The sequence below is a fragment of the Haemaphysalis longicornis genome, unplaced genomic scaffold, assembly GCF_048455015.1.
Source record: "Haemaphysalis longicornis isolate Haplotype H1 unplaced genomic scaffold, Haemaphysalis longicornis Haplotype H1 scaffold_13, whole genome shotgun sequence".
Lineage (NCBI taxonomy): Eukaryota > Metazoa > Arthropoda > Arachnida > Ixodida > Ixodidae > Haemaphysalis > Haemaphysalis longicornis.
The window spans coordinates 35,347,087-35,358,432 of record NW_027526233.1 but is presented as its reverse complement, the minus strand read 5'-3'; positions in this window follow the sequence as shown (position 1 = coordinate 35,358,432).

The window sequence follows — 11,346 nt, the reverse complement described above, 5'->3', positions numbered from 1 at the left end:
CTCGTACTCTGTCTGCATGGCTGCTTTAAACAACGCGCCTTATAGCATGTTGCCGCGAACCATGTATGCGTTTTTTTTGTTTATTTATTTTTTTTGTCTGCCCGGCCACTCCAGCCCTGTTATCTTTGTCAAGCGAAGCGCGTCTTGCATTCTTTATTTTTATGGCGCACGGTGCATCTCATTTAGATAAGCAGACTGTTTCGTCTTAACGTCACTCCCAGAATAATCTTCTCTGATCTATATGTTCTGGATGTAATCGATGGTTCGACAAACACTCGCGCCGAAAGAAAAATGCCTGCAGAGCAGACGCCACAGCTTTCCAATTGTCGACGCTCGCTCGCACACGTCACTTTGTTGACTGCTGATTCGCCGAATGTGTATTCTTTGAGTTGTTAGAGGAGCACAAGTTCGCTCGAATAAACGTGTTTTTCTTCAAGACAGCTCCGTCGTGTCTGGCTTCGTGACATCTGGTAAGGTGCTGGGTACGCACCCTTCATGCTCTTTAGAACACCTGGAAGCCGCAAAGCCAGTCCAACCAGGGAAAACCGCCGACTGCAAGGATTACTACCCGTGTTTGGCCTTCTGCCAGAAGGGCCCAAGATAATGAACGCTGCAACCAACACTATGGGGCAAGAAGCAACATCACCAATCGTCCTGCAGCAACCACGGGAACCGCCGTCATTCCGAGGACCCCCGCAGAAGACCCAAAAGAATGGTAGGAGAAACTAGAGCGCGTCCGGAAATTCAACAGGTTGGATGACGCACAAACGTTCCGTCATGTTTTCTTTTAGTTGGAAGATTTAGCTCGCACTTTGTTCGAGAACAACGGGAGCTCCTTGACTAAATCAGCTCACTTCAAAAGCGAGTTTATTAGGACCTTCACTACCGTTGTCAGAAAAGAACGCGCTGCGCTTTTGATTGAAACTCGAACGCAGCACCCCAACGAAGGTGTCGTGATCTTCGTTGAGGAGATGAAGCGACTTTTTCGCCGTGCGGACCCCAAATTGACCGAATAAAAGAAGCTCAGGTTTTATATGCGTAGAGTCAATCAAGAGCTTTTTGCTTGTCTTCTTCGCAACCGCCCTAAAACGGTGGCCGAATTCGCGTCTGAAGCTGCCGCGCTTGAGAAGACGCTAGAAATTCGAACTAGGCAGTACGACCGCCATGTGAACGCACTGTTCTCGGAGACCATCGGTGCCACAACTGGAAGCTCCCATAAATTGCGCGAGATCATCCGAGCAGTGGTAAGGGAGGAGATTCGGAAGCTTTTTACAACGACGCCGCAACCTCAAGTGGCTTCCATGACTGATGTAATCTGAGAAGTCCAAAACACACTGGGAACTTCTACGCCGTCGGAAGCACCGCGCGAACCACAAGCCATGACCTACTCCGCGGCTGTTCGTCAACCCCGCCACGATCCAACACGTCGTCATAAAGCCCCGCCGTACCGCCGTCCTCTGTCGCCCGCATTACCCCCTGCAGCGCAAAACCAGAACTTGAGGAAAAAGGACGTCTGGCGAACACCCGATAATCGTCCGATTTGCTACCACTGCGGATAGGCCGACCACATCTACAATGGCTGCCCATAGAAGAGGCTCGGTTTGCGAGGGTTCTCTGTCGACGCACCCCGCCCCCGACCCGGCCATCGCCCATCGGAGATCGAAGAATACCTTTCCCATATCAGCCCTGGACCAGCCCTTTTCAGCCGATCGCCGTCGCAATACCGATACCAGTCGCCCAACCGCCGTAGAAATGCTGATTTCGCACGTGGAAGATATCCCAGCCAACGCTGGGGAAACTAAAAGCAGCAACTTGTGGATGTAAAGTTGCTCTACGGCGAAAAACCGGAAACCCTCCAACGATGCGAGGACGCGCCGAAGACACTTATTAACGACATGCCCTCATCCCGACGTCCCGACCTATCCCTGACGAGACTCCCGAACGCGACGACAGCTACACGGCGCGGCGCCTACCCGATATGACCTGGACTGCCGCTGAGAAGACGACGACAACGATGACGCACAGTGCATGACTGTCAACATGCACAAGCCGAGATGCGACGCCCCGACGCACCCGCAACTCGACGAAGGCGGCATCCGACGTCAAGGTGTCCATCGACGGCTTTGACGTAGTCGCCCTCGTAGACACGGGAGCCGACTACTCAGTAATGAGCGGACCATTTGCGTACAAGCTGAAGAACGTTATGACCAGATGGGACGGTCCGCACATACGCACAGCAGGAGGCTATCTCGTGACGCCTTTAGAACGTGCACATCCAGCGTTTCCATAGGCGGCCCTACCTACCCTGCCGCGTTCGTTATCTTGGCTAACTGGTCCAGTGACGTGATTCTCAGAATCGACGTTTTGACGGACAACGGCACAATAATTGATTTGCAGACCAAGTCCATAACTTTTTCCTCGGATCACTCCATGACGCCGGAACCAAACCCCGAACACCGTGCAGCTGTAAGAATCGCTGATGATCATGCCACCCTGCCACCCCGCGCTAGCTTGATGATCACCGTCTACTGTGAAGGTGCTGCTCTTGACGTCGACGCTATCCTGGAGAGTGACCAAAGGCTGCTTCTCGACCGTGGTGTAACTGTCGAAAGAGGTATTGCGTGGTTTAGAAATGCAAATCCCACGTTTTGTTCACCACTTTGATGAAGGAGTACCAGCAGTTAAACAAGGGCTCTGCAATTGCGTTCCTCAAAAAAATGCAAGAAGCGAGTGACGTCATCGCAGACGCCAACTTTGAAAGCGCACCTCAAGATACCTTCAGGCTTCCGCATCCCTTCGACGTGACTCCGGCGCTACCGCAAGAAGAAAGGAACAAGGTATTGGCTTTGCTGCGTCGCTACAGCGAGTGGTTTTTGTGAAACTCAAAGTTTGGTCAGACCTACTCGACAGTCACCGTACCGCGTCGCTTCCAACGAGCGCGAAGCCATACGGGCTCAAGTCGACGACACGCTCAGCGACGACATTATACAGCCATCGAAAAGGCCGTGGGCTGCGCCAGTCGTACTCGTAAAGAAGAAAGACGGCACAATAAGGTCCTGCGTTGACTACCGGCGATTGAACAAGGTCACCAAAAAAGACGTGTACCCCCTTCCGTGAATCGACGATGCCCTCGACCACCTCTGCCACGCGAAGTACTTCTTATCGATGGATCTGAAGACAGGCTACTGGAAAACTAAAGTGGACGACAGAGATCGAGATTAGACTGCATTCATAACCCCGGACGGCCTATTCGAGTTCAAGGTGATGCTGTTTGGGCAATGCACGTCGCCAGCAACGTTTCAGAGAGTCAACGTTTCATGGACACTGTGGTAGCTGGCCTGAAGTGGCGCAGCTGCCTCGTATACCCCGACGACATTGCGGTATTCTCCCGGACTTTCGACGAACACCTTGCAAGGTTGCAGTCTGTACTCGAGGCCATTCGTACGTCGAGGTTAAGGCTGGAGCTCGAAAAGTGCTGCCTTGTGTACGAGGAACTCAAGTTTTCAGGACACCTCTTCAACGCCGTGGGAGTCCTGCCTGACTCGGCGAAAACATCAGCCATAGCCAACTTCCCAAGAGCGAAAGATAAAAAGAGGGGGCGAAGATTTCTTGGACTGTGCGCATACTACCGGCGCTTTGTCTCAAGCGTCACACGCATTGCAGAGCTACTCACGCGCCTCACAAAAGATAGCACCCCTTTCTCCTGGGAAACAGCCCAAGAAAAATCATTCTGCGAGCGGCAACAACGCCTGCAAAACCCGCCCGTGCTCGCTCATTTCGACGAAAACGCCGAAACGGAAATGCAGACGGACTCCAGCGATACAGGTTTGGGTGCTGTCCTTGTCCAAAAGCAAAGCGGTTGCGTAAAGGTAATCGCCTATGCAAACCGTACTCTGTCGACAGAGGAGAAAAACTACTATGCCTCCCGAAAAGAGTGCCGAGCTATCATATGGGCCATTTAAAAATTTAACCCATACGTGTATAGTAGACCGTTCAAGGTTGTGACAGACCACCATGCGCTGTGTTGGCTCGCCAATTTGAAGGACCCCTCAGGCCGTCTTGGGCGATGGAGCTTGCGTCTGCAAGAATTCGACGATACAATCGTCTACAAATCCGCCAGAAAATACTCCGATGCCGACTGCCTGTCCCGCAGCCCGGTCGACCCACCAGCACAAGACTCCGATGAACACAGCGCGTTCTTCGAAATCGTTACGGAGAGCGACCTAGCCGCTCACCAGCGTGCCGACCCCGACTTGTGCGTCATGATCGAGTACCTTGAAGGACCCAACGTCGCCCTGCGTAGGGCGTTCAAGAGGAACTTACCAGCATTCAGCCACAAAAACTCCGTCCTCGTGAAGAAGAATTTCAGCTCCGGAGAGAGAACGCATTATCTACTTGCCATTCCCGCAGACCTTCGTGACAAAATTTTGGAAGCGTGCCACTACGACCCGTCGTCCGGATTTCTCTGCACAGCTCGCACTCTTGCGAAAATTAAGGCGAAGTTCGGAGTTGCCGTGATGTGCCGCGACAAAAAAGGCCGCCGACAAGACCGGCCGGACTTCTGCAACCGATCACTGTCCCATTGAGGCGCTTTCAACAGATTGGATCAGACCTTCTAGGCCCGTGCCCTACGTCACTACCAGAGATCAAGTGGATTGTCGTAGCGACAGACTACATGACCCGCTACGCAGACACCGCCGCTCTTCCGAGGAGGACTGCAGAAGAAGTTGCCAAGTTCTTTATAAACTATGTTGTGCTGTGACATGGAGCCCCGGAAGTCCAAATCACGGAATACGGAACTGCCTTCACTGAGGAAGTTATGCAAGGGATCTTATGCTACAGCAACACGGATCACCGAAGAACGACGGCGTACCACCCCCAAACGAGTGGACTAACGGAACGTCTGAACAATGCGATTGCGGATATACTGTCTATGTATGTCGACGTTGAGCAGAAGACTTGGAACGAAGTCCACCCGTATGTCAGGTTTGCGTACACTACAGCGACGTAGGAAGCTACGCAGATGACACCGTTCGAGCTTGTCTACGGAAGACGGCCGATTACGGTGCTCGGCGCCATGCTTCCGCGCGTAGAAGACGACCACCTCAACTCCGACGTCCAAGGATACCTTCAACGTGCGGAGGAGGGCCTCCAGCTCGCTCGAGTTTGTATTACAGACCAGCAACTTGTGGATGCCGGACGCTATAATCTTCGACGCCGACACTCTGAGTACCACCCTGGGGATCCTGTGTGGGTTTGGACTCCCATTCGAAGACGCAGACTCTGTGAGAAGCTTCTGCGACGGTATTTCGAACGCTATCAGACTCTACGACGTGTCGGCCGGCTTACCTACGAGATGATCCCCGATTGTTATTCCGGAGCAACACGACGACGGACGCGGCCCGAAATCGCCCACGTGATTCGCTCAAAACCTTACTACGCAAGATGACGCACTTTTTTTTGTTTGTTCGGGCGTTCTTTTTGTTTCCCCATAGGGTCGATGCACTCTTAGAGGGCGAGTACCGTAAAAACCCGCGTATAATACGAGGTTTTTTTCCAAATTTTACTATGTAAAATTTGTGCCTCGTATTATATGTGGATCCCAAAGTTTTCAGCCGAAAATTTGCACTTTTGGTTTCTGTTTCAGCGGAGAGTGGGCCATCTTGCGGTGGCGTTAGCTGGCTGCTGCTTCTCTCAGCCGGCGCCATTTTGATTGTTCTGACCAAGCGAAGGATCGGCACGTTCACCGCAAGTCTATCACGATGTCGGGTGCACGAAGGCAGTATTAAGCGGCAATTAAAAGAAAAGTTATTTTATGTGCCGAGACCTTCAGGAATTTCTCCGCAGGACGGCAGTTCGGCGTCACCGAAGGCCGCATTCTCGGGGGGAGAAAGCAACCGGTGCTTGACTGGATGAAATCTGTGTGGTGTTGGCGGCCTGGAGCACTGTTGGGGGTTCCCGTCAGTGCTCGTGTTGGACGCCTTTCGCTGCCACCTGGCCGATTCCGTGAAGAAGTTGTTGCGCGAACCCCGCATCGAACTCATTGCCATTCCGGGAGGAATGACATCCCAGCTGCAAACGCTAGACGTTTGCATCAACAAGCCTTTCAAAGACTGCAAAAGGTCCTGCTACCAAGAGCGGATGAGGTCAGGAGACCCGTAAGTGACAGCTACCGGATGGCTGACGCGGGCTTCTCCAGCGGTGCTTTGTGGCTGGATCACTGATGCGTGGGCCAGCATCCCAGAGGAGCTTGTCAGTCGCTCTTTTAAGAAATGCGGCATCTCGAACGCCCTTGATGGCACTGAGGACCACTTTCTGTGAGAAGACATTTTCAACAAGGCGACTTCAGGAGACAGCGGCAGCGAACCTGACGATGACTGAACGGACGTCGGGAGACAGTGCCAGCAAAAACTCGCAGTGACTGAAGGGTAACTGCAGCGCAAATAAATGTTTTCTGGGCTCTTTACCTCGTATTATATGCGGATGAAAAGTTTTTTTCTTATTTTGCTGTTTCCGAATTACACCTCGTATTATACGCGCGTCCGTATTATACGCGGGTTTTTGCGGTAATGCGCGAACCATGTAATCGTTTGTTTATTTGTTTATTATTCGTTTTTACTGTCCGGCCACGCCCGGCCCTGTTATCTGTGTCAAGCGAAGTGCGTCTTGAATTCTTTATTTTTATGCCGCACGGGCTATCTCATTTAAATAAGCAGACGTTTTCGTCTTAACGTCACACCCAGAATAATCTTCCGTGATCTACTATGTTCGGGATGTAAATCGACGGTTCCAGAAACACTCGCGCCGAAAGATAAAAGCCTGGAGAGCTGATGCCACGACATTTCCATTATCGATGCTCGCTCGCACACGTCACTTTATTGACTGCTGCTTCGCCGTCGGTGTATTCTTTGTGTTGTTAGTGGAGCACAAGTTCGCTCCAATAAACGTGTTTTCCTTTAAGACAACTGCGTCGTCTGTGCAGACAGCTGCACAGCACTGCGGGGATGTGCGGTTGTCTCAGACGACACTGGCCGCCTTGGTTAAGCGATGGGGTTTTACGTGACCATATATGTCGAAAAAACAGCATGTTTCCCAAAACAAATATTTTCGACCTTAAAAAAACAAGCCCGAAAGAAATACGGTGAAAACCAAAGCACAGGCAGAAAACGTTTCCCCGCGGTATCGTGGCGCCATCTAGGTTGACTAGCCGTAAGCAAGGCTTTACACCAAAATAACTTTTGCTTGAAGAACTCCTTTTGTGCTGTCATTGCAGACCTAATGAAAACAGGATTTGGCGGGAAAATCATAGTTTTAACTTGAATTCATTAATCTCTCTGGGAATAAATCAACGTTGGCTTCTCGACAAGCACTGGGTGCACTACAAAGAAGAAAATCATTCGAAGAAAACAAACTCGTGCTTTGTTGGCATGGCTGCTTTAAACAACGCGCCTTATAGAATGTATTCATTGTAATTTTGAGCCCGCGAAGCCGATCAGGTTTTTTGATGTTTGAATTTAAAAGTGACTTTTAGGTATCTACTGTTTGATTCCACTATTTCCCCTACCCACCGCAGCCGAACAAAAAAAGGTTTGCTGGTGAGCAGCCCCTATAAGTGTCCGGACGGCGGCACGGTCGGAGCAAGCGTCATTTAAAGCGCACGTTCAATTAACCTTACGTCTCACGATATACACTAACTGAATTATGTGCTGAAACAGCGCAAGAAGTGGCGTTAAGCATAAATTCATAAACGTTGCATCTTGACCTTTAAAGAGATATGCCGAATTGGAATAATCGTAATGATGTCCCAGGTGCTATATGACCGTTGTAATATTTGTGCATTATATGCTGTATGCCTGTTTTTGTTTAACGACATAATCATGACGCAATGTTATAATGATCGCGTTCTATCGACGCGCTCTATCGATCGTGTTCGATCGATCGCGTTCTTTTGATTCCATGTATAACCAATCATCGCAAAAAAATATTACTTACGCCTTCAATATCGGCATTGGGCTCAATATTTGTAAGAGACAATTAGCTACCTATTATGCGAATTGGACGACTATGGTTGAGACGTTGCAGGTGTGTACAGCTCTGAGCGCAGTGTGCAAGCGGAGCTCACTGTGCGCAAAAGTAACTCCTAATGACGCCTCTCAATTCTCAGAGGATTTACGGTCACACCCCGAAAGAGATGTGTTTTACAATATATCTGCAAGATAAGTTGGAGCCGTTTGTTTGCGGGCCTTGGCTCATCTGAGAGGAATCTTGAACGGTGTACTAGAATGCTGAAGGTGTAGCTTTTGGAAAAGTGTCATTTTCTAATGTCAGTACGTGATGTGCACTTAACGCGTTCCATACGCCTGTCACAGTCGTTCCGTACACTTCTCCCAAACTGGTTCGGGTGTGCCATTCAAAATATATGCGGGTGTGGCGGAAATGTGGCCTTCAGCCAATAAATCCGGATTCAGAGTATCGGCACTATTTTCTGTCATTGTTTTATGCCTCCGACAACGGTTCTTGATTAAGTCGCAACATCTAACTTTTTTTTTTCCGTGGTACAAAGTGATGAGTAGGAAACGGCTGTTTGATGCATCGCCACCAGGATTCATTTCTACTCTCAATTGCCCGAATAGGCAAGGAGAAATCTTTGCTAATAAGGTCTACGCGAACTCTGCATATACTCCGGATATCATCCGTAAATGGACTCATCCACATAGGGACTCTCCCTCAAAATGTCCATGTTGTGAATCACACACTGACTCTAATCTTTTTCACGTAATATGGATATGCCCTCACTTTGTTCGGGGTCGAGAACAACTCCTCGCCTCCCATGCCCTCCCAAAGGATGTGCAAGAACACTTACTAAGAGTTCGGAGTGACACCGCCCTACTTGAAGGAATTGTGCGGTTTTCACTACACAGTGGTCTCTATAAGGTTGTCTGATACGTGAACGACGATCCCTTCTTCTATGTGCCCTTTGGAAGAACTTTTGTCCAGTCTGTGCACATTCACAGTAGTGCCCCTTAGTGTGTTTTTTTTTTCTCTTACAAACTCAATAGTCTACGTGAACGCCGGTGCCTTCTTCGGTGCACCCTCTGGAAGATCAGCAACTTGTTGCCCAGTTTCTGCAGATTCACAGTACTGCCCTTCAATGTGTGTTTTCTTTACTCAAGAGCGCTACACAAGAACTGAATACTATCCCCTTTCGATAATATGTAAGCCCTAACCCCACCCCCACCCCCACCCCTTATTCCCTTTTCCCCGCCAGGGCTTCTTGCCTCTTTCTCATTAAAGTCTATCAATCAATCAATTTCCGTGGAATACCCATGGCCGCTGACATTTTGGTGTCTCTGTGTAGCCGCGCGCATGTTCTTCGATAAGCTGTGATTTCCGGAGCGCGGTGCGGATGTAGGACACGTTGAGAGTGAGTTCTTGAGCCCCCAGACAGAGTAGCGATGCCGTGCTCCTCTGTAGTGGGCTGTTTCAGCAGGCGGAAAAGGTGAATAAGGACTGCTTCGCTTCGCGGTGGGAAAAAAACGACCGTGGCCTAGTGTAATGTATACTCACATAAAAGCCGTTGCCTAATTAGTGGCTCTGCGGTAACCTAGAGCCCCTAAATAGCTACGCTAGCGTAACCGAGCCTGACCATATTGCCCCGGCGCGCTGTCTCTAAATCTTCCATAAGTAAACAGCGCTCTCGTGGCTGCCAAGCCGCGCCCGGACCAATCCTCCCGTCAATGTCAGCCGCAGTTTGGAGCATATACAGCTGGCCACACTGGTGTCACGCACCAAAATGGCTGCCGCCGTGTGTCAGTTTTGTTACTCTGAGGCGTAGCTTATTTCTTCGCTCTAGTGAGGCCTATTCGCGCTGTAACATGAACACTTGTGTGAATGTATGCTTTTTCTCGTTGATATTCCACAATTAAAGGTTTTTAATAGTTTGTCAATTGATTTCTTTTTTCCATTTTTGCAAAGCATGCATCCTACAGCCGGTGTACTGATTTAATTCGGCAGCACGGGTTCGTCGACACCAGTGCGAAGAGCAGCCGGAGCATTATATTTAGGGCATAAGGGACGTGCAGCGGTAGCGTAGATGTAGAGCATTCGCCTCGAGTGCAGAAGGACCGTGGTTCGAATAGTGGTGCCACACAAAACCTGTGTAAAAAAAGCGGAGTTGTGATGGAATTGCAGAATGCCACTTGGGGTGCAGCCTGATACCGGTTATTATTGTCGATAACGCACTCCCTCACCAATGCAGGACTGGCCACCCTGGTGTAGTAATCGCAACAACCTCCAATAAATACGCCCTTTAGCCCTCCGCCCTTTGTTTTCAGTGGCTGCGAAGCAACTGACAAAAGGCGAATGTCATACATGTCACGCAGCCGAGGGTGCTAAAAATTCAGAGATCAGGCCAGGCAGCCATTGAAAACGCGAACTTTATCTAGCGAGTCGAGTATAGAGGTATTGCTCGTATATTACAGGGAATAAATGGGTTGTAACAGGATTTAGCAAGGTTACAAAGGCAGGGGAAGCATCTACAGAGTGGATAAGGGACACGTCCTATATTCCCGTGGTCAAGTGGACAAAGAAAACCAGAAGTGTGATATCTAGCCACTAAAAGCATAGCTGGCAACATAGAGCAATACTCCATCATAGAGCATTATTAAGAGGTATAAATTCAAGGTGGTATAGGGCTACGCGCCTAAAGCAAGCCACGACGGCCAGCCAATTGAACGCTTCTTTGAAGATGTGGAATTGGGAATTGCCAAAGTGAAAACACAGTATACCGTAGTTATGAGAGACTACAAAGCTAAAGTATGCAAGAAGCTGGCTGGAGTCAAGGCAGTTGGGAACTATGACCTGGGTTGTAGAAATTCCCAGAAATTGGGTTGCAGAAGTATTAGCAGAGTTGACTGAACGAAAAATTCTACGCCTCATGAATACCTCCTTTTGAAGATGGGGGAGCCCGAAGTCGACGTGGAGGAGTCCGAATGGGGCGCATAAAAATGAGATAGACCTCATAGAATGCGATACCTCTGGCAGCGTGGAGGATATGGAGGTTAAAGGAAGGGTGAGCATCAGTGACCACCGTATTGTAATATCTCAAATTCGCGTAGATTTGAGAAGGAACCGCAACAAGGTAGTACGCAGGAAGCCGATCAAGACGCTAACTGTAAGACAGAGATTTGCCGAATTCATAATCGCGCTGCAGAACCGATATTAAGCTTTAACGGATGAAGCAGAGCGTAGAACACAGGACGTCACCAACAACCTAGCACGCGTAATCACGGAATGGGCAGTTGAAGTCGGAGGCACAGAATAGTGGGAAACTTTCCCAGGAGACAA